Source organism: Lissotriton helveticus, chromosome 1_2 (genome assembly GCF_964261635.1).
Source record: "Lissotriton helveticus chromosome 1_2, aLisHel1.1, whole genome shotgun sequence".
Taxonomy (NCBI): domain Eukaryota; kingdom Metazoa; phylum Chordata; class Amphibia; order Caudata; family Salamandridae; genus Lissotriton; species Lissotriton helveticus.
Window position 1 is genome coordinate 422,593,550 of NC_136058.1, and position 24,312 is coordinate 422,617,861.

At 50.9% G+C, this 24,312-nt stretch overlaps 1 long non-coding RNA gene across 1 annotated transcript in view; it reads left to right on the forward strand.

Annotated features, from left to right (window-relative positions):
• Window positions 1-24,312, forward strand: part of LOC144807995 (uncharacterized) — a 229,597-nt gene that overhangs the window by 104,501 nt on the left and 100,784 nt on the right. The window lies entirely within an intron of this gene.

Below are 24,312 nucleotides of genomic sequence, written 5' to 3' on the forward strand. Positions count from 1 at the left end.
ATATACCTCCAAAGCCAGCTTCAACACCTCCTGTTACTGTCAGCAGTAATCCCCCAGGAAGTGGAAGCACACCCAGGAATCTGGGTGGGTTTACTTTTGGAAATCAGGTGGACCCTGGCCTATCCAGGTCCCCATCACCCAATGATCTTGTTTATGAGGCTGGCATGGGGTTTGCCAACTTCTCTGCTTGCCCAAATACTTTGAGCAAGTATAGACAAGAACCCATCATCAATGGTTTAAGAGTTGAAGCTTTTAGAGACACAGGGGCTAGCATCACCATGGTGGCTGATGGCATAGTCCCCTCTAAGCAACTTTTACCTGGTGCCACATACCAGGTAATAAACATTGATGGCATCCAAACAAATCATCCCATGGCAGTAGTAAGTCTCAGCTGGGGAGGTGTCACTGGCCCAAAGAGAGTGGCAGTGTCCCCAAACTTGCCTGTAGACTGTCTACTGGGTAATGATTTAGAAATCTCAGCCTGGGCTGGGGTTGAACAGGAAATCCATTCTAGAATGGTAAATTCCAATGGAAAGGTTAGTGGGGCTGTAATGGCTACAGCCCCAATTCAAGATGTCCTTCCTGAAAAGGTTGGTAGGGCGGAGATACTCCCTGCCCCATCTTCAGCAAAAGCTCTTCCTGAACAGAATAGCAAAGCTGTTATGATAACAGCAGAAACCCAAACTGAGTCTCCTCCTGAAAAGGTTGGTGGGGCTGTGATGGCCACAGCCCAAACTCAAACTGACACGTGTGTTGTGAAACCTGAAATGATGGATAACTCCACACAAACTGAGAGCATGGAGGAGGAAGAGAAATCTCCCCCTCACCAGACTTTAGGACAGGATCAGCCTCCTCAGGGAACTGATCTTACCCCTGATGAAGGAACTGCCCCAGAGGTGGTTGGGCGTAGCCTGACAGAACCTCTGATGTCAGTGGACCCTTCTCAGGTGGGACCCAGTCTGGAGCAGGTAACCTGCCCCTCTCTCCCTTGCCTTAGCCAGCCCAGGGCTGCAGAGGACAAGAAGGACAGTGAGACCCAGAGGGCCCCCTGTCAAATAAAGCACCCCCATCAAAAGATTAGGTGCACCAAAACTAGTAGCCCTAGTAAGGTGAAAACTTTAAAAACTCCTGAGGGAGCCCCCTTAAAAACAGTTAGGGACCTCCCCCAGATGGATTCTGTTGGGCACAGCCAAACCTGGGACCCAAAGGGCCCAAACCTGAACTGTCCCTCCAGCAAGCCAAACAGAGGGACCCAGCCTCCAGCTTTAGGTAGCCAGAGGTTGACCCTGAGAGCACAGTGCAACTCAGTTAAAGAAAGAAAGGCACACATGGTGGAAGATAATTGGAGGAAGCTAAGCCCTAAATTAGTAGAGCCTCACTTCAATACTCCATATCCAAACCAGCCTTTAACTTTGCATAAACACACCCAAGGTAGTGATTCCCTATGGTGGAGACCCTCTAATACCCAAAGGGTGAGGGACTGCTTAGTGGACCATGAGACAGGGGGTACCCATGCTAGTGCAGGTACTTCCTTATATGGCCACTCAGGCAATATAGGCTTACCTGGCCAAGGATAGCCTTATCTCCTTTCGTTTGGGGGGGGGTTATGTAGGAAGGTGGCTACCTGACTATGGTTACCCCAGATTTTTTGCCTGTGTTTAGCTGGTTTTTTGACTTAGTTGACCTGGTTCCCTGCTAATCAGGGCCCCAGGCCATCTGCTCTCTCTGTAAAATGGATTCCATGTACCCTAGGTACATACCAATTGGAAATGGACTCCTTGTCAGCCCCTGTAGAATGCACTATAGGTGCACAGGGCACAGGAGCCACTAAGGCCTACCAGGGGCTGCAGCATATCTTTTGCCACCCCTGGCTGGTTCTTAAATTGACACAACTGGCTGATCACTCAGCTGGGGTAAGGTGGTGTACACACCCCTTGCTTAGATATAGTATACCTATGTCTAAACCTATATCTGGACACATGTAAACCTGTGAGCCACTCCTATAGACAGGCCTCACCAATCCTGGAGGCTGGGTGCATGGTTTTTATGTGAGATGGAGCTCTAGCATGAGCTGAGCCTGTCTGCAGCCGTCGGGAACAAATCCCTAAGCTGTTTCAGGATAATGCCATACCATATACTATTAAGTGCCTTATAATCCTCGCGGTTATTTAGCAACTCTGGTTTGGCTTTATCAAAACATGTCGTGTAAGGTGTCATACGCTTTGGAATACCATCCCCTCGCCAGTTCTGGCGACGGGGATGGCATTCCACCCCTCTAGAGGGGTAAGACATGTTACTTCACTTTAATGCGGTTGATTTCTCCAAAGGCCTTAAGATCCACAAAATGGATGCCTCTGCCACAGACAAATGTCTGGACCCCTGGAGCTGACCGAAACCCAGTCAAGGGGGTCCTGGACAAAGGGTTTCCTGTCACAGGAGGGTGTCACCGCCCTCCAGACAGGAGATAGTGTATTGTAGCAGGGAGGTTTGAAAGAAACCAGACACTGCCTGGGGCGCACAAGGCTGCCCCTTGCATAATCCGGCCAAACCGGTTCTGGGGCACTCCAGCCCTCGTGCCAGGGCGGCCTGGATCAAAGGAAGGGGGTGTATCCACCCACTTCCTGGGTCCCACCCATAGGAGGGGACCTAGCAGGTAATCACGCCCACCAGATTCGAATAAGAGTGGGAGCAGTGCCAATGCACATCAGATTTTCTGGAAGAAACATTTGAAACAATATTCTGGACCCTTCGCCCTCCATCTCAACGTGGAAGCCCGAAGAATCTCCCTTGTGGTCAAGGAGTGACCACCCTGCAGCAGCAGGCACCATCCAGCCCTCGACGTCTACTTAGTTGCAGTTCCCGCCGGAACTCGAGCGACTGAGATCGACGAGATCAAGCCTGCCCAGCTTCTAACAGCCCGATCCACAGTCCCTGCAAAGCTGAGACCCGTGGAGGCGACCGGAAGCGTGGGGCACGCCATCTTGAAGTGACCACGAGACGCTGACCGTGCAGCCCACGAGTGACCCTCGAAGCTGTACACCGGGGTTTGAGAAGCCCCCACCCTGAGCTACTCCTGAGCCGAAGTTCAGCCCTCCACACTCGACGAGTGCTGCGTGGGGCCCTTTGGCACGATTTGGCTCAACGCGTTGGCCCGGTCACTTGCCAGCTGGCTTGTGGTCCCTGTGCCGACGAACTACAAAAGAAGACTCGTGATTCTGGTTGCTCCAGATCCACACCAGCTCCCCTGAAAGGGAGCCCCGACTCTGACCTTCCTGGTCCGAGTGAGACGCCATCTTCCAATCCCGCGTGGATTGCTCTTACCAAGGCTTGTTTGCTCCAAACCGGAAGCCGACTGCACCGACGGTGAGAGCCTGCGTGGGACAGATCGTGACCTGCTCCTGGACGTCGCAGATGCCCCAGAGCCCACGTGACAGCGAAGAGAAGCGCCTCGACGACCACCTGATTGCGCCCGACATTGCCTGGTTCCGTCCTGGTTCCACCCTGGTCACTGCTGAGTGACCCAGACTCTGTCCCCTCTGCTTTCAGGTACTCTACAACTTGAGTCCACCCTTGGACTCCACCGGACACTTCGTCTTCACCCTGCCTGCAGCCCTTTCAGCTTCAAGCACCAAGAGCCTGCGTGTCAAAACCCGACGCCACTTCGACCCTGTGCACCCACTTCCTGTGGGTGAGGTAACTTTGCTCCGCCGGTGTTCCCACACTGGTGCACACCTCTAGGGTCTGTGTGTTAAGTTTTGTTCCTCTAGGTTCAGCGGAAGTGTCCTTAAACTTTAACTATTTGACTTTTACGCACCATTGGTTAACATTGGTGCATGCGTGCGCTTTCCGCACATCTCCCGAATCCCGAGGGCCATTCCCGACTTCAGCATTGCTTGTCCTGACTGCTCCCAGCGATTCCCTAGGCCCTAGGCCTAACCACTGTTCGAGTGGCCTCTCTTATACCACTTGTTTAGTATATGGTTTGAGTGGCCCCCTGCCCTCATCCATAATTGTGCAACTTGTATGTTTAAACAGTGCTTTTGATTTAACGCTTGTGCCCCTTTATTCATAAAGAATACTGGGGATTGTTTTTAGTAATAAACACATATATTTTTATAATATATACTTGTGTGGTGTCCTTTCATTTGGTATTACAGGATTGTATGTGGTAAAACAGCTCGCTTAACACGACCTCTTAAGTTAAGCCTTTAGGCTGCTTAGTCCATGCTACCCCTAGGATAGCTTGTCTAATAAGGTTGACTTACAACCAGACACCATAAGGGGATTGTTTGGTCAGGTAGTAGGTGGTTCCAGAATTGGAAACATCCCCTACCAGGCCAACTTCTCACACCAGGCAACTTCTGGATATGACAAACTAACCCGCAGAGACTTGATTGTCTTGTGCAAAGCAAGAGGGTTAAAAAGGGGCAGAAGCCCCACCTGCCTAATCCTGGTAGAACTCCTAGAACAGGATGACTTAGAGAAGGCAAAAGCAGCTTCCCTAGATACAGGAACTGGAGGGAACCCCCCTGCAGTTGATCCCCCTGAAGAGGAGGATGATGATGACTTGGATGAGGACTCAGATGTTGGGGACTTAGAAGTACAGGATCAGGGTAGCCAGGTTCCAGTTGGTAGGCTTAGCCAGGCCAACTTGGACCTACTGGGGAATGGAGAGGGCCAGCACCTCCCCAGAACCCAACATGTGATTCTCCCAGGCAACAGAAGAGTGAGATCTCCCTCAGGGGACTCTCATCTTTCTAGTGCCTCCAGAGAATCACAGAGAGGCATGAATGCTTCTCAAAAGTTAGAGCATAGGGCCAGAATGAGGGCTGTCAAACTCCAGATAGAGAGGGAGGAGGTAGCCTTGGCTCAAGCTAAACTTGCCTTGGCAAGAGAGCAGAAATTAAGTGGCTTAGATGTCACTGGTGGCAGCAATTTTCCAAGAGAAAAAGACAGGGCCTATGACAATAGAAACCTGACCAAGATTGTGCCCCCCTTTAAAGAAGGGGATGACATCCACAAATGGATGACTGCTCTTGAGAGAGCCTGCATGGTACAGCAGGTTCCTGAGAACCAGTGGGCTGCAATTTTGTGGTACTCCTTTTCTGAGAAAGGGAGAGACAGGCTCCTCACAGTTAGACCTGAGGATGCCAAAAACTACTCTGTTTTGAAGAGTGCTCTCATTGAAGGGTATGGCCTAACCACTGAGCAATACAGGTTGTTGTTCAGAGACACCCAGAAAGCACAGACTCAAGACTGGACTGATTTTGTGGAGTGTGCCACTAAGGCTTTGGAGGGTTGGTTACAGGGAAGTAAAGTTTCAGACTATACAGGATTGTACAATCTTATGATGAGAGAACAGATCCTTAATAACTGTACAAACCAGCTGTTGCATCAATACCTTATTGACTCTGATCTGACCTCTCCCCAAGAATTGGGAAAGAAGGCAGACAAATGGGTCAGAACAAGGATTAAGCAGAAACCCCAGAACCAAGGTGGTGACCAGAAGAAAACAGACCAGAAGGGTGGTAATCAGAATAACAATAAAGAAAATATACCTCCAAAGCCAGCTTCAACACCTCCTGTTACTGTCAGCAGTAATCCCCCAGGAAGTGGAAGCACACCCAGGAATCTGGGTGGGTTTACTTTTGGAAATCAGGTGGACCCTGGCCTATCCAGGTCCCCATCACCCAATGATCTTGTTTATGAGGCTGGCATGGGGTTTGCCAACTTCTCTGCTTGCCCAAATACTTTGAGCAAGTATAGACAAGAACCCATCATCAATGGTTTGAAAGTTGAGGCTTTTAGAGACACAGGGGCTAGCATCACCATGGTGGCTGATGGCATAGTCCCCTCTAAGCAACTTTTACCTGGTGCCACATACCAGGTTACAAACATTGATGGAATCCAAACAAATCATCCCATGGCAGTAGTAAGTCTCAGCTGGGGGGGTGTCATTGGCCCAAAGAGAGTGGCAGTGTCACCAAACTTGCCTGTAGACTGCCTACTTGGAAATGATTTGGAGATCTCAGCCTGGGCTGAGGTTGAACAGGAAACCCATTCTAGAATGGTGAATTCCAATGGAAAGGTTAGTGGGGCTGTAATGGCTACAGCCCCAATTCAAGATGTCCTTCCTGAAAAGGTTGGTAGGGCTGAGAAACTCTCTGCCCCATCTTTAGTAAAAGCTCTTCCTGAACAGAATAGCAAAGCTGTTATGATAACAGCAGAAACCCAAACTGAGTCTCCTCCTGAAAAGGTTGGTGGGGCTGTGATGGCCACAGCCCAAACTCAAACTGACAGGTGTGTTGTGAAGCCTGAAATGATGGATAACTCCACACAAACTGAGAGCATGGAGGAGGAAGAGAAATCTCCCCCTCACCAGACTTTAGGACAGGATCAGCCTCCTCAGGGAACTGATCTTACCCCTGATGAAGGAACTGCCCCAGAGGTTGTTAGGCCTGGCCTGACAGAGCCTCTGATGGCGGTGGACCCTTCTCAGGTGGAACCCAGTCTGGAGCAGGTAACCTGCCCCTCTCTCCCTTGCCTTAGCCAGCCCAGGGCTGCAGAGGACAAGAAGGACAGTGAGACCCAGAGGGCCCCCTGTCAAATAAAGCACCCCCATCAAAAGATTAGGTGCACCAAAACTAGTAGCCCTAGTAAGGTGAAAGCTTTAAAAACTCCTGAGGGAGCCCCCTTAAAAACAGTTAGGGACCTCCCACAGATGGATTCTGTTGGGCACAGCCAAACCTGGGACCCAAGGGGCCCAAACCTGAACTGTCCCTCCAGCAAGCCAAACAGAGGGACCCAGCCTCCAGCTTTAGGTAGCCAGAGGTTGACCCTGAGAGCACAGTGCAACTCAGTTAAGGAGAGAAAGGCACACATGGTGGAAGATAATTGGAGGAAGCTAAGCCCTAAATTAGTAGAGCCTCGCTTCAATACTCCATATCCAAACCAGCCTTTAACTTTGCATAAACACACCCAAGGTAGTGATTCCCTATGGTGGAGACCCTCTAATACCCAAAGGGTGAGGGACTGCTTAGTGGACCATGAGACAGGGGGTACCCATGCTAGTGCAGGTACTTCCTTATATGGCCACTCAGGCAATATAGGCTTACCTGGCCAAGGATAGCCTTATCTCCTTTCGTTTGGGGGGGGGTTATGTAGGAAGGTGGCTACCTGACTATGGTTACCCCAGATTTTTTGCCTGTGTTTAGCTGGTTTTTTGACTTAGTTGACCTGGTTCCCTGCTAATCAGGGCCCCAGGCCATCTGCTCTCTCTGTAAAATGGATTCCATGTACCCTAGGTACATACCAATTGGAAATGGACTCCTTGTCAGCCCCTGTAGAATGCACTATAGGTGCACAGGGCACAGGAGCCACTAAGGCCTACCAGGGGCTGCAGCATATCTTTTGCCACCCCTGGCTGGTTCTTAAATTGACACAACTGGCTGATCATTCAGCTGGGGTAAGGTGGTGTACACACCCCTTGCTTAGATATAGTATACCTATGTCTAAACCTATATCTGGACACATGTAAACCTGTGAGCCACTCCTATAGACAGGCCTCACCAATCCTGGAGGCTGGGTGCTTGGTTTTTATGTGAGATGGAGCTCTAGCATGAGCTGAGCCTGTCTGCAGCCGTCGGGAACAAATCCCTAAGCTGTTTCAGGATAATGCCATACCATATACTATTAAGTGCCTTATAATCCTCGCGGTTATTTAGCAACTCTGGTTTGGCTTTATCAAAACATGTCGTGTAAGGTGTCATACGCTTTGGAATACCATCCCCTCGCCAGTTCTGGCGACGGGGATGGCATTCCACCCCTCTAGAGGGGTAAGACATGTTACTTCACTTTAATGCGGTTGATTTCTCCAAAGGCCTTAAGATCCACAAAATGGATGCCTCTGCCACAGACAAATGTCTGGACCCCTGGAGCTGACCGAAACCCAGTCAAGGGGGTCCTGGACAAAGGGTTTCCTGTCACAGGAGGGTGTCACCGCCCTCCAGACAGGAGATAGTGTATTGTAGCAGGGAGGTTTGAAAGAAACCAGACACTGCCTGGGGCGCACAAGGCTGCCCCTTGCATAATCCGGCCAAACCGGTTCTGGGGCACTCCAGCCCTCGTGCCAGGGCGGCCTGGATCAAAGGAAGGGGGTGTATCCACCCACTTCCTGGGTCCCACCCATAGGAGGGGACCTAGCAGGTAATCACGCCCACCAGATTCGAATAAGAGTGGGAGCAGTGCCAATGCACATCAGATTTCCTGGAAGAAACATTTGAAACGATATTCTGGACCCTTCGCCCTCCATCTCAACGTGGAAGCCCGAAGAATCTCCCTTGTGGTCAAGGAGTGACCACCCTGCAGCAGCAGGCACCATCCAGCCCTCGACGTCTACTTAGTTGCAGTTCCCGCCGGAACTCGAGCGACTGAGATCGACGAGATCAAGCCTGCCCAGCTTCTAACAGCCCGATCCACAGTCCATGCAAAGCTGAGACCCGTGGAGGCGACCGGAAGCGTGGGGCACGCCATCTTGAAGTGACCACGAGACGCTGACCGTGCAGCCCACGAGTGACCCTCGAAGCTGTACACCGGGGTTTGAGAAGCCCCCACCCTGAGCTACTCCTGAGCCGAAGTTCAGCCCTCCACACTCGACGAGTGCTGCGTGGGGCCCTTTGGCACGATTTGGCTCAACGCGTTGGCCCGGTCACTTGCCAGCTGGCTTGTGGTCCCTGTGCCGACGAACTACAAAAGAAGACTCGTGATTCTGGTTGCTCCAGATCCACACCAGCTCCCCTGAAAGGGAGCCCCGACTCTGACCTTCCTGGTCCGAGTGAGACGCCATCTTCCAATCCCGCGTGGATTGCTCTTACCAAGGCTTGTTTGCTCCAAACCGGAAGCCGACTGCACCGACGGTGAGAGCCTGCGTGGGACAGATCGTGACCTGCTCCTGGACGTCGCAGATGCCCCAGAGCCCACGTGACAGCGAAGAGAAGCGCCTCAACGACCACCTGATTGCGCCCGACATTGCCTGGTTCCGTCCTGGTTCCACCCTGGTCACTGCTGAGTGACCCAGACTCTGTCCCCTCTGCTTTCAGGTACTCTACAACTTGAGTCCATCCTTGGACTCCACCGGACACTTCGTCTTCACCCTGCCTGCAGCCCTTTCAGCTTCAAGCACCAAGAGCCTGCGTGTCAAAACCCGACGCCACTTCGACCCTGTGCACCCACTTCCTGTGGGTGAGGTAACTTTGCTCCGCCGGTGTTCCCACACTGGTGCACACCTCTAGGGTCTGTGTGTTAAGTTTTGTTCCTCTAGGTTCAGCGGAAGTGTCCTTAAACTTTAACTATTTGACTTTTACGCACCATTGGTTAACATTGGTGCATGCGTGCGCTTTCCGCACATCTCCCGAATCCCGAGGGCCATTCCCGACTTCAGCATTGCTTGTCCTGACTGCTCCCAGCGATTCCCTAGGCCCTAGGCCTAACCACTGTTCGAGTGGCCTCTCTTATACCACTTGTTTAGTATATGGTTTGAGTGGCCCCCTGCCCTCATCCATAATTGTGCAACTTTGTATGTTTAAACAGTGCTTTTGATTTAACGCTTGTGCCCCTTTATTCATAAAGAATACTGGGGATTGTTTTTAGTAATAAACACATATATTTTTATAATATATACTTGTGTGGTGTCCTTTCATTTGGTATTACAGGATTGTATGTGGTAAAACAGCTCGCTTAACACGACCTCTTAAGTTAAGCCTTTAGGCTGCTTAGTCCATGCTACCACTAGGATAGCTTGTCTAATAAGGTTGACTTACAACCAGACACCATAAGGGGATTGTTTGGTCAGGTAGTAGGTGGTTCCAGAATTGGAAACATCCCCTACCAGGCCAACTTCTCACACCAGGCAACAGAAGAGTGAGATCTCCCTCAGGGGACTCTCATATTTCTAGTGCCTCAAGAGTATCTGAGAGAGGTATGACTGCCTCTCAGAAGACTGAGCATAGGGCCAGAATGAGGGCTGTCAAACTCCAAATAGAGAGGGAGGAGGTAGCCCTGGCTCAAGCTAAACTTACCTTGGCTCAAGCTAGACTTACCTTGGCAAGAGAGCAAAAATTGTGTGGCTTAGATGCCACTGGTGGCAGCAATATTCCTAAAGAGAAACCCAGGTCCTATGATAGTAGAAACCTGACAAAGATTGTGCCCCCCTACAAGGAAGGGGATGACATCCACAAGTGGATAACTGCTCTTGAGAGAGCCTGCATGGTACAGCAGGTTCCTGAGGGACAGTGGGCAGCAATCTTATGGTACTCCTTTTCAGAGAAAGGGAGAGATAAGCTCCTCACTGTCAGACATGAGGATGCAAACAATTACAAAGTCCTGAAGAGTGTCCTAATAGATGGGTTTGGCTTAACCACTGAACAGTACAGGTTGAAGTTCAGAGACACCCAGAAGACACAGACACAGGACTGGACTGATTTTGTAGATTGTGCTACTAAGGCTCTGGAGGGTTGGCTACATGGCAGCAAAGTACATGACTTTACAGGATTGTATAATTTGATTATGAGGGAGCAGATCCTAAGTAATTGTCAGAACCAGCTCTTACACCAGCACCTGGTGGACTCTGATCTGACCTCTCCCCAAGAATTGGGAAAGAAGGCAGACAAGTGGGTCAGAACCAGGATTAGGCCTAAGAATCAGGACAGTAACCAGAAGAAGGAGTCTACCAAGCCTCAAGATAAGGGTGGGGATAAAAGTAAAGAAAAGACTTCCCCAGGGCCCCAAAACTCCAAGGATGGGGGTGGGTCCCAAGACACTTCTTCAACTGAGAAAAAGCCTTATTGTTATCCCTGTAAACAGGTGGGGCATTACAAAACAGACAACTGTTGTCCCAAGAATAACAATAAAGAAAATGTACCTCCAAAGCCAGCTTCAACACCTCCTGTTACTGTCAGCAGTAATCCCCCAGGAAGTGGAAGCACACCCAGGAATCTGGGTGGGTTTACTGTTGGAGCTCAGGTGGACCCTGGCCTATCCAGGTCCCCATCACCCAATGATCTTGTTTATGAGACTGGCATGGGGTTTGCCAACTTCTCTGCTTGCCCAAATACTTTGAGCAAGTATAGACAAGAACCCATCATCAATGGTTTGAAAGTTGAAGCTTTTAGAGACACAGGGGCTAGCATCACCATGGTGGCTGATGGCATAGTCCCCTCTAAGCAACTTTTACCTGGTGCCACATACCAGGTTACAAACATTGATGGAATCCAAACAAATCATCCCATGGCAGTAGTAAGTCTCAGCTGGGGAGGTGTCATTGGCCCAAAGAGAGTGGCAGTGTCACCAAACTTGCCTGTAGACTGCCTACTTGGTAATGATTTGGAGATCTCAGCCTGGGCTGAGGTTGAACAGGAAACCCATTCTAGAATGGTGAATTCCAATGGAAAGGTTAGTGGGGCTGTAATGGCTACAGCCCCAATTCAAGATGTCCTTCCTGAAAAGGTTGGTAGGGCTGAGAAACTCCCTGCCCCATCTTTAGCAAAAGCTCTTCCTGAACAGAATAGCAAAGCTGTTATGATAACAGCAGAAACCCAAACTGAGTCTCCTCCTGAAAAGGTTGGTGGGGCTGTGATGGCCACAGCCCAAACTCAAACTGATATGTGTGTTGTGAAGCCTGAAATGATGGATAACTCCACACAAACTGAGAGCATGGAGGAGGAAGAGAAATCTCCCCCTCACCAGACTTTAGGACAGGATCAGCCTCCTCAGGGAACTGATCTTACCCCTGATGAAGGAACTGCCCCAGAGGTTGTTAGGCCTGGCCTGACAGAGCCTCTGATGGCGGTGGACCCTTCTCAGGTGGGACCCAGTCTGGAGCAGGTAACCTGCCCCTCTCTACCTTGCCTTAGCCAGCCCAGGGCTGTAGAGGACAAGAAGGACAGTGAGACCCAGAGGGCCCCCTGTCAAATAAAGCACCCCCATCAAAAGATTAGGTGCACCAAAACTAGTAGCCCTAGTAAGGTGAAAACTTTAAAAACTCCTGAGGGAGCCCCCTTAAAAACAGTCAGGGACCTCCCACAGATGGATTCTGTTGGGCACAGCCAAACCTGGGACCCAAGGGGCCCAAACCTGAACTGTCCCTCCAGCAAGCCAAACAGAGGGACCCAGCCTCCAGCTTTAGGTAGCCAGAGGTTGACCCTGAGAGCACAGTGCAACTCAGTTAAAGAGAGAAAGGCACACATGGTGGAAGATAATTGGAGGAAGCTAAGCCCTAAATTAGTAGAGCCTCGCTTCAATACTCCATATCCAAACCAGCCTTTAACTTTGCATAAACACACCCAAGGTAGTGATTCCCTATGGTGGAGACCCTCTGATACCCCAAGGGTGAGGGACTGCTTAGTGGACCATGAGACAGGGGGTACCCATGCTAGTGCAGGTACTTCCTTATATGGCCACTCAGGCAATATAGGCTTACCTGGCCAAGGATAGCCTTATCTCCTTTCGTTTGGGGGGGGGGGGGTTATGTAGGAAGGTGGCTACCTGACTATGGTTACCCCGGATTTTTTGCCTGTGTTTAGCTGGTTTTTTGACTTAGTTGACCTGGTTCCCTGCTAATCAGGGCCCCAGGCCATCTGCTCTCTCTGTAAAATGGATTGCATGTACCCTAGTGTAGGAAGGTGGCTACCTGACTATGGTTACCCCAGATTTTTTGCCTGTGTTTAGCTGGTTTTTTGACTTAGTTGACCTGGTTCCCTGCTAATCAGGGCCCCAGGCCATCTGCTCTCTCTGTAAAATGGATTCCATGTACCCTAGGTACATACCACAATTGGAAATGGACTCCTTGTCAGCCCCTGTATAATGCACTATAGGTGCCCAGGGCATAGGGGCCACCAAGGCCTACCAGGGGCTGCAGCATATCTTTTGCCACCCCTGGCTGGTTCTTAAATTGACACAACTGGCTGATCACTCAGCTGGGGTAAGGTGGTGTAATCACCCCTTGCTTAGGTATAGTATACCTATATCTAAACCTATATCTGGACACATGTAAACCTGTGAGCCACTCCTATGGAAGGCCTCATCAATCCTGGAGGCAGGGTGCGTGGTTTTATGTGAGATGGAGCTATAGCATGAGCTGAGCCTGTCTGCAGCTGTCGGGAACAACTCCCTAAGCTGTTTCAGGATAATGCCATACCATATACTCTTAAGTGCCTTATAATCCTCGCGGTTATATAGCAACTTTGGTTTGGCTTTATCAAAACATGTCGTGTAAGGTGTCATACGATTTGGAATACCATCCCCTCGCCAGTTCTGGCGACGGGGATGGCATTCCACCCCTCTAGAGGGGTAAGACATGTTGCTTTACTAAATGCGGTTAATTTCTCCAAAGACCTTAAGATCCACAAAATGGATGCCTCTGCCACAGACAAATGTCTGGACCCCTGGAGCTGACCGAAACTCAGTCAAGGGGGTCCTGGACAAAGGGTTTCCTGTCACAGGAGGGTGTCACCGCCCTCCAGACAGGAGATAGTGTATTGTAGCAGGGAGGTTTGAAAGAAACCAGACACTGCCTGGGGCGCACAAGGCTGCCCCTTGCATAATCCGGCCAAACCGGTTCTGGGGCACTCCAGCCCTCGTGCCAGGGCGGCCTGGATCAAAGGAAGGGGGTGTATCCACCCACTTCCTGGGTCCCACCCATAGGAGGGGACCTAGCAGGTAATCACGCCCCCCAGATTGGAATAAGAGTGGGAGCAGTGCCAATGCACATCAGATTTCCTGGAAGAAACATTAGAAACGAAACTCTGGACCCTTGGACCTCCATCTCAACGTGGAAGCCCGAAGAATCTCCCTTGTGGTCAAGGAGTGACCACCCTGCAGCAGCAGGCACCATCCAGCCCTCGACGTCTACTTAGTTGCAGTTCCCGCCGGAACTCGAGCGACTGAGATCAACGAGATCAAGCTTGCCTGCCTTCCAACAGCCCGATCCACAGTCCCTGCAGAGCTGAGACCCGTGGAGGCGACCGGAAGCGTGGGGCACGCCATCTTGAATTGACCACGAGACGCTGACCGTGCAGCCCACGAGTGACCCTCGAAGCTGTGCACCGGGGTTTGAGAAGCCCCCACCCTGAGCTGCTCCTGAGCCGAAGTTCAGCCCTCCACACTCGACGAGTGCTGCGTGGGGCCCTTTGGCTCTATTTGGCTCAACGCGTTGGCCCGGTCACTTGCCAGCTGGCTAGTGGTCCCTGTGCCGACGAACTACCTAAGAAGACTCGTGAATCTGGTTGCTCTAGATCCACACCAGCTCTCCTGAAAAGGAGCCCCGACTCTGACCTTCCTGGTTCGAGTGAGAAGCAATCTTCTGATCCCGCGTGGATTGCTCTTGCCAAGGCTTGTTTGCTCCAAACTTGAAGCCGACTGCACCGACGGTGAGAGCCTGCGTGGGACAGATCGTGACCTGCTCCTGGACGTCGCAGATGCCCCAGAGCCCACGTGACAGCGGAGAGAAGCTCCTCGACGACCACCTGATTGCGCCCGACATTGCCTGGTTCCGTCCTGGTTCCACCCTGGTCACTGCTGAGTGACCCAGACTCTGTCCCCTCTGCTTTCAGGTACTCTACAACTTGAGTCCACCCTTGGACTCCACCGGACACTTCATCTTTAACCCGCCTGCAGCCCTTTCAGCTTCAAGCACCAAGAGCCTGCGTGTCAAAACCCGACGCCACTTCGACCCTGTGCACCCACTTCCTGCGGGTGAGGTAACTTTGCTCCGCCGGTGTTCCCACACTGGTGCACACCTCTAGGGTCTGTGTGTTAAGTTTTGTTCCTCTAGGTTCAGCGGAAGTGTCCTTAAACTTTAACTCTTTGACTTTTACGCACCATTGGTTAACATTGGTGCATGCGTGCGCTTTCCGCACATCTCCCGAATCCCGAGGGCCATTCCCGACTTCAGCATTGCTTGTCCTGACTGCTCCCAGCGATTCCCTAGGCCCTAGGCCTAACCACTGTTCGAGTGGCCTCTCTTATACCACTTGTTTAGTATATGGTTTGAGTGGCCACCCGCCCTCATCCATAATTGTGCAACTTGTATGTTTAAACAGTGCTTTTGATTTAACGCTTGTGCCCCTTTATTCATAAAGAATACTGGGGATTGTTTTTAGTAATAAACACATATATTTTTATAATATATACTTGTGTGGTGTCCTTTCATTTGGTATTACAGGATTGTATGTGGTAAAACAGCTCGCTTAACACGACCTCTTAAGTTAAGCCTTTAGGCTGCTTAGTCCATGCTACCCCTAGGATAGCTTGTCTAATAAGGTTGACTTACAACCAGACACCATAAGGGATTGTTTGGTCAGGTAGTAGGTGGTTCCAGAATTGGAAACATCCCCTACCAGGCCAACTTCTCACACCTAGGTACATACCACAATTGGAAATGGACTCCTTGTCAGCCCCTGTATAATGCACCATAGGTGCCCAGGGCATAGGGGCCACCAAGGCCTACCAGGGGCTGCAGCATATCTTTTGCCACCCCTGGCTGGTTCTTAAATTGACACAACTGGCTGATCACTCAGCCGGGGTAAGGTGGTGTAAACACCCCTTGCTTAGATATAGTATACCTATATCTAAACCTATATCTGGACACATGTAAACCTGTGAGTCACTCCTATGGAAGGCCTCATCAATCCTGGAGGCAGAGTGCGTGGTTTTATGTGAGATGGAGCTCTAGCATGAGCTGAGCCTGTCGGCAGCTGTCGGGAACAACTCCCTAAGCTGTTTCAGGATAATGCCATACCATATACTCTTAAGTGCCTTATAATCCTCGCGGTTAAATAGCAACTTTGGTTTGGCTTTATCAAAACATGTCGTGTAAGGTGTCATACGATTTGGAATACCATCCCCTCGCCAGTTCTGGCGACGGGGATGGCATTCCACCCCTCTAGAGGGGTAAGACATGTTGCTTTAACTAAATGCGGTTAATTTCTCCAAAGACCTTAGATCCACAAAATGGATGCCTCTGCCACAGACAAATGTCTGGACCCCTGCAGTTGACCGAAACTCAACCAAATGGGTCCTGGACAAAGGGTTTCCTGTCACAGGAGGGTGTCACCGCCCTCCAGACAGGAGATAGTGGATTGTAGCAGGGAGGTTTGAAAGAAACCAGACACTGCTGGGGGCGCACAAGGCTGCCCCTTGCATAATCCGGCCAAACCGGTTCTGGGGCACTCCAGCCCTCGTGCCAGGGCGGCCTGGATCAAAGGAAGGGGGTGTATCCACCCACTTCCTGGGTCCCACCCATAGGGGGGGACCTAGCAGGTAATCACGCCCCCCAGATTCGAATAAGAGTGGGAGCAGTGCCAATGCACATCAGATTTCCTGGAAGAAACATTTGAAACAAAATTCTGGACCCTTCGCCCTCCATCTCAACGTGGAAGCCCGAAGAATCTCACTTGTGGTCAAGGAGTGACCACCCTGCAGCAGCAGGCACCATCCAGCCCTCGACGTCTACTTAGTTGCAGTTCCCGCCGGAACTCGAGCGACTGAGATCGACGAGATCAAGCCTGCCTGCCTTCTAACAGCCCGATCCACAGTCCCTGCAAAGCTGAGACCCGTGGAGGCGACCGGAAGCGTGGGGCACGCCATCTTGAATTGACCACGAGCCGCTGACCGTGCAGCCCACGAGTGATCCTCAAAGCTGTGCACCGGGGTTTGAGAAGCGCCCACCCTGAGCTACTCCTGAGCCGAAGTTCAGCCCTCCACACTCGACGAATGCTGCGTGGGGCCCTTCTGCTCTATTTGGCTCAACGCGTTGGCCCGGTCACTTGCCAGCTGGCTAGTGGTCCCTGTGCCGACGAAACTACTAAGAAGACTCGTGAATCTGGTTGCTCCAGATCCACACCAGCTCCCCTGAAAAGGAGCCCCGACTCTGACCTTCCTGGTCCGAGTGAGAAGCAATCTTCCGATCCCGCGTGGATTGCTCTTGCCAAGGCTTGTTTGCTCCAAACTTGAAGCCGACTGCACCGACGGTGAGAGCCTGCGTGGGACAGATCGTGACCTGCTCCTGGACGTCGCAGATGCCCCAGAGCCCACGTGACAGCGGAGAGAAGCTCCTCGACGACCACCTGATTGCGCCCGACATTGCCTGGTTCCGTCCTGGTTCCACCCTGGTCACTGCTGAGTGACCCAGACTCTGTCCCCTCTGCTTTCAGGTACCCTTCGACTTGAGTCCACCCTTGGACTCCACCGGACACTTCATCTTTAACCCGCCTGCAGCCCTTTCAGCTTCAAGCACCAAGAGCCTGCGTGTCAGAACCCGACGCCACTTCGACCCTGTGCACCCACTTCCTGTGGGTGAGGTAATGTAGGAAGGTGGCTACCTGACTATGGTTACCCCAGATTTTTTGCCTGTGTTTAGCTGGTTTTTTGACTTAGTTGACCTGGTTCCCTGCTAATCAGGGTCCCAGGCCATCTGCTCTCTCTGTAAAATGGATTCCATGTACCCTAGGTACATACCACAATTGGAAATGGACTCCTTGTCAGCCCCTGTATAATGCACTATAGGTGCCCAGGGCATAGGGGCCACCAAGGCCTACCAGGGGCTGCAGCATATCTTTTGCCACCCCTGGCTGGTTCTTAAATTGACACAACTGGCTGATCACTCAGCTGGGGTAAGGTGGTGTAATCACCCCTTGCTTAGATATAGTATACCTATATCTAAACCTATATCTGGACACATATTAACCTGTGAGCCACTCCTATGGAAGGCCTCATCAATCCTGGAGGCAGAGTGCGTGGTTTCATGTGAGATGGAGCTCTAGCATGAGCTGAGCCTGTCTGCAGCTGTCGGGAACAACTCCCTAAGCTGTTTCAGGATAATGCCATACCATATACTCTTAAGTGCCTTATAATCCTCGCGGTTATATAGCAACTTTGGTTTGGCTTTATCAAAACATGTCGTGTAAGGTGTCATACGATTTGGAATACTATCCCCTCGCCAGTTCTGGCGACGGGGATAGCATTCCACCCCTCTAGAGGGGTAAGACATGTTCCTTTACTAAATGCGGTTAATTTCTCCAAAGACCTTAAGATCCACAAAATGGATGCCTCTGCCACAGACAAATGTCTGGACCCCTGCAGTTGACCGAAACTCAGCAGATGGGGCCTGGACAAAGGGTTTCCTGTCACAGGAGGGTGTCACCACCCTCCAGACAGGAGATAGTGGATTGTAGCAGGGAGGTTTGAAAGAAACCAGACACTGCCTGGGGCGCACAAGGCTGCCCCTTGCATAATCCGGCCAAACCGGTTCTGGGGCACTCCAGCCCTCGTGCCAGGGCAGCCTGGATCAAAGGAAAGGGGTGTATCCACCCCCTTCCTGGGTCCCACCCATAGGAGGGGACCTAGCAGGTAATCACGCCCCCCAGATTGGAATAAGAGTGGGAGCAGTGCCAATGCACATCAGATTTCCTGGAAGAAACATTTGAAACGAAACTCTGGACCCTTGGACCTCCATCTCAACGTGGAAGCCCGAAGAATCTCCCTTGTGGTCAAGGAGTGACCACCCTGCAGCAGCAGGCACCATCCAGCCCTCGACGTCTACTTAGTTGCAGTTCCCGCCGGAACTCGAGCGACTGAGATCGACGAGATCAAGCTTGCCTGCCTTCCAACAGCCCGATCCACAGTCCCTGCAGAGCTGAGACCCGTGGACGCGACCGGAAGCGTGGGGCACGCCATCTTGAATTGACCACGAGACGCTGACCGTGCAGCCCACGAGTGACCCTCGAAGCTGTGCACCGGGGTTTGAGAAGCCCCCACCCTGAGCTGCTCCTGAGCCGAAGTTCAGCCCTCCACACTCGACGAGTGCTGCGTGGGGCCCTTCTGCTCTATTTGGCTCAACGCGTTGGCCCGGTCACTTGCCAGCTGGCTAGTGGTCCCTGTGCCGACGAACTACCTAAGAAGACTCGTGAATCTGGTTGCTCCAGATCCACACCAGCTCCCCTGAAAAGGAGCCCCGACTCTGACCTTCCTGGTCCGAGTGAGAAGCAATCTTCCGATCCCGCGTGGATTGCTCTTGCCAAGGCTTGTTTGCTCCAAACTTGAAGCCGACTGCACCGACGGTGAGAACCTGCGTGGGACAGATCGTGACCTGCTCCTGGACGTTGCAGATGCCCCAGAGCCCACGTGACAGCGGAGAGAAGCTCCTCGACGACCACCTGATTGCGCCCGACATTGCCTGGTTCCGTCCTGGTTCCACCCTGGTCACTGCTGAGTGACCCAGACTCTGTCCCCTCTGCTTTCAGGTACTCTACAACTTGAGTCCACCCTTGGACTCCACCGGACACTTCATCTTTAACCCGCCTGCAGCCCTTTCAGCTTCAAGCACCAAGAGCCTGCGTGTCAAAACCCGACGCCACTTCGACCCTGTGCACCCACTTCCTGTGGGTGAGGTAACTTTGCTCCGCCGGTGTTCCCACACTGGTGCACACCTCTAGGGTCTGTGTGTTAAGTTTTGTTCCTCTAGGTTCAGCGGAAGTGTCCTTAAACTTTAACTCTATGACTTTTACGCACCATTGGTTAACATTGGTGCATGCGTGCGCTTTCCGCACATCTCCCGAATCCCGAGGGCCATTCCCGACTTCAGCATTGCTTGTCCTGACTGCTCCCAGCGATTCCCTAGGCCCTAGGCCTAACCACTGTTCGAGTGGCCTCTCTTATACCACTTGTTTAGTATATGGTTTGAGTGGCCACCCGCCCTCATCCATAATTGTGCAACTTGTATGTTTAAACAGTGCTTTTGATTTAACGCTTGTGCCCCTTTATTCATAAAGAATACTGGGGATTGTTTTTAGTAATAAACACATATATTTTTATAATATATACTTGTGTGGTGTCCTTTCATTTGGTATTACAGGATTGTATGTGGTAAAACAGCTCGCTTAACACGACCTCTTAAGTTAAGCCTTTAGGCTGCTTAGTCCATGCTACCCCTAGGATAGCTTGTCTAATAAGGTTGACTTACAACCAGACACCATAAGGGATTGTTTGGTCAGGTAGTAGGTGGTTCCAGAATTGGAAACATCCCCTACCAGGCCAACTTCTCACATTGGTGAGCAGCGGTGCGGATTTGAGCTTGCTGTTGTTTTACCATTGCAATCTTTATATCAAATTGAAAGATCACATCAAGTACCTCTAGGTACATATAAATCAAAAGCTTAGCATATTAAGTTCTACTGAACTTAGTAGTTGTAGATAAAAGGGATTAGCACACCCTGACTACAACTCACTAGCAAGGTACAGTAGGAAAACACTTAGTGTAGGTAAGTGCACCACTTACACCTCACTAGTAACCATGTCTGACACAGGAAAAGCCTCAGGGTCTAATCCTGTGACAGTTGACCCTACCCAGGCAACTTTTGGATATGACAAACTAACCCGAAGAGACTTGATTGCCTTGTGCAAAGCAAGAGGGTTAAAAAGGGGCAGAAGCCCCACCTGCCAAATCCTGGTAGAAATCCTAGAACAGGATGACTTAGAGAAGGCAAAGGCAGCTTCCCTAGACACAGGAAATGGAGGGAACCCCCCTGAAACTGATCCCCCTCAGGAGGAGGAGGATGATGATGACTTAGATGAGGACTCAGATGTTGAGGACTTAGAAGTTCAGGATCAGGGTAGCCAGGTTCCAGTTGCCAGGCTTAGCCAGGCCAACTTGGACCTACTGGGGAATGGAGAGGGCCAGCACCTCCCCAGAACCCAACATGTTATTCTCCCAGGCAACAGAAGAGTGAGATCTCCCTCAGGGGACTCTCATGTTTCTAGTGCCTCCAGAGAATCACAGAGAGGCATGAGTGCTTCTCAAAAGCTAGAGCATAGGGCCAGAATGAGGGCTGTCAAACTCCAGATAGAGAGGGAGGAGGTAGCCTTGGCTCAAGCTAGACTTGCCTTGGCAAGAGAGCAAAAATTGTGTGGCTTAGATGCCACTGGTGGCAGCAATATTCCTAAAGAGAAACCCAGGTCCTATGATAGTAGAAACCTGACAAAGATTGTGCCCCCCTACAAGGAAGGGGATGACATCCACAAGTGGATAACTGCTCTTGAGAGAGCCTGCATGGTACAGCAGGTTCCTGAGGAACAGTGGGCAGCAATCTTATGGTACTCCTTTTCAGAGAAAGGGAGAGATAAGCTCCTCACTGTCAGACATGAGGATGCAAACAATTACAAAGTCCTGAAGAGTGTTCTGATAGATGGGTTTGGCTTAACCACTGAACAGTGCAGGTTGAAGTTCAGAGACACCCAGAAGACACAGACTCAGGACTGGACTGATTTTGTTGATTGTGCAACTAAGGCTCTGGAGGGTTGGCTACATGGCAGCAAAGTACATGACTTTACAGGATTGTATAATTTGATTATGAGGGAGCAGATCCTAAGTAATTGTCAGAACCAGCTCTTACACCAGCACCTGGTGGACTCTGATCTGACCTCTCCCCAAGAATTGGGAAAGAAGGCAGACAAATGGGTCAGAACCAGGATTAGGCCTAAGAATCAGGACAGTAACCAGAAGAAGGAGTCTACCAAGCCTCAAGATAAGGGTGGGGATAAAAATAAAGAAAAGACTTCCCCAGGGCCCCAAAACTCCAAGGATGGGGGTGGGTCCCAAGACACTTCTTCAACTGAGAAAAAGCCTTATTGTTATGCCTGTAAACAGGTGGGGCATTACAAAACAGACAACTGTTGTCCCAAGAATAACAATAAAGAAAATATACCTCCAAAGCCAGCTTCAACACCTCCTGTTACTGTCAGCAGTAATCCCCCAGGAAGTGGAAGCACACCCAGGAATCTGGGTGGGTTTACTGTTGGAGCTCAGGTGGACCCTGGCCTATCCAGGTCCCCATCACCCAATGATCTTGTTTATGAGACTGGCATGGGGTTTGCCAACTTCTCTGCTTGCCCAAATACTTTGAGCAAGTATAGACAAGAACCCAGCATCAATGGTTTGAAAGTTGAAGCTTTTAGAGACACAGGGGCTAGCATCACCATGGTGGCTGATGGCATAGTCCCCTCTAAGCAACTTTTACCTGGTGCCACATACCGGGTTACAAACATTGATGGAATCCAAACAAATCATCCCATGGCAGTAGTAAGTCTCAGCTGGGGAGGTGTCATTGGCCCAAAGAGAGTGGCAGTGTCACCAAACTTGCCTGTAGACTGCCTACTTGGTAATGATTTGGAGATCTCAGCCTGGGCTGAGGTTGAACAGGAAACCCATTCTAGAATGATAAATTCCAATGGAAAGGTTAGTGGGGCTGTAATGGCTACAGCCCCAATGCAAGATGTCCTTCCTGAAAAGGTTGGTAGGGCTGAGAAACTCCCTGCCCCATCTTTAGCAAAAGCTCTTCCTGAACAGAATAGCAAAGCTGTTATGGTAACAGCAGAAACCCAAACTGAGTCTCCTCCTGAAAAGGTTGGTGGGGCTGTGATGGCCACAGCCCAAACTCAAACTGATATGTGTGTTGTGAAACCTGAAATGATGGATAACTCCACACAAACTGAGAGCATGGAGGAGGAAGAGAAATCTCCCCCTCACCAGACTTTAGGACAGGATCAGCCTCCTCAGGGAACTGATCTTACCCCTGATGAAGGAACTGCCCCAGAGGTTGTTAGGCCTGGCCTGACAGAGCCTCTGATGGCGGCGGACCCTTCTCAGGTGGAACCCAGTCTGGAGCAGGTAACCTGCCCCTCTCTCCCTTGCCTTAGCCAGCCCAGGGCTGCAGAGGACAAGAAGGACAGTGAGACCCAGAGGGCCCCCTGTCAAATAAAGCACCCCCATCAAAAGATTAGGTGCACCAAAACTAGTAGCCCTAGTAAGGTGAAAACTTTAAAAACTCCTGAGGGAGCCCCCTTAAAAACAGTTAGGGACCTCCCACAGATGGATTCTGTTGGGCACAGCCAAACCTGGGACCCAAAGGGCCCAAACCTGAACTGTCCCTCCAGCAAGCCAAACAGAGGGACCCAGCCTCCAGCTTTAGGTAGCCAGAGGTTGACCCTGAGAGCACAGTGCAACTCAGTTAAAGAGAGAAAGGCACACATGGTGGAAGATAATTGGAGGAAGCCAAGCCCTAACTTAGTAGAGCCTCACTTCAAAACTCCATATCCAAACCAGCCTTTAACTTTGCATAAACACACCCAAGGTAGTGATTCCCTATGGTGGAGACCCTCTAATACCCAAAGGGTGAGGGACTGCTTAGTGGACCATGAGACAGGGGGTACCCATGCTAGTGCAGGTACTTCCTTATATGGCCACTCAGGCAATATAGGCTTACCTGGCCAAGGATAGCCTTATCTCCTTTCGTTTGGGGGGGGGGGGGGGTTATGTAGGAAGGTGGCTACCTGACTATGGTTACCCCAGATTTTTTGCCTGTGTTTAGCTGGTTTTTTGACTTAGTTGACCTGGTTCCCTGCTAATCAGGGTCCCAGGCCATCTGCTCTCTCTGTAAAATGGATTCCATGTACCCTAGGTACATACCACAATTGGAAATGGACTCCTTGTCAGCCCCTGTATAATGCACTATAGGTGCCCAGGGCATAGGGGCCACCAAGGCCTACCAGGGGCTGCAGCATATCTTTTGCCACCCCTGGCTGGTTCTTAAATTGACACAACTGGCTGATCACTCAGCTGGGGTAAGGTGGTGTAATCACCCCTTGATTAGATATAGTATACCTATATCTAAACCTATATCTGGACACATATTAACCTGTGAGCCACTCCTATGGAAGGCCTCATCAATCCTGGAGGCAGAGTGCGTGGTTTCATGTGAGATGGAGCTCTAGCATGAGCTGAGCCTGTCTGCAGCTGTCGGGAACAACTCCCTAAGCTGTTTCAGGATAATGCCATACCATATACTCTTAAGTGCCTTATAATCCTCGCGGTTATATAGCAACTTTGGTTTGGCTTTATCAAAACATGTCGTGTAAGGTGTCATACGATTTGGAATACTATCCCCTCGCCAGTTCTGGCGACGGGGATAGCATTCCACCCCTCTAGAGGGGTAAGACATGTTCCTTTACTAAATGCGGTTAATTTCTCCAAAGACCTTAAGATCCACAAAATGGATGCCTCTGCCACAGACAAATGTCTGGACCCCTGCAGTTGACCGAAACTCAGCAGATGGGGCCTGGACAAAGGGTTTCCTGTCACAGGAGGGTGTCACCACCCTCCAGACAGGAGATAGTGGATTGTAGCAGGGAGGTTTGAAAGAAACCAGACACTGCCTGGGGCGCACAAGGCTGCCCCTTGCATAATCCGGCCAAACCGGTTCTGGG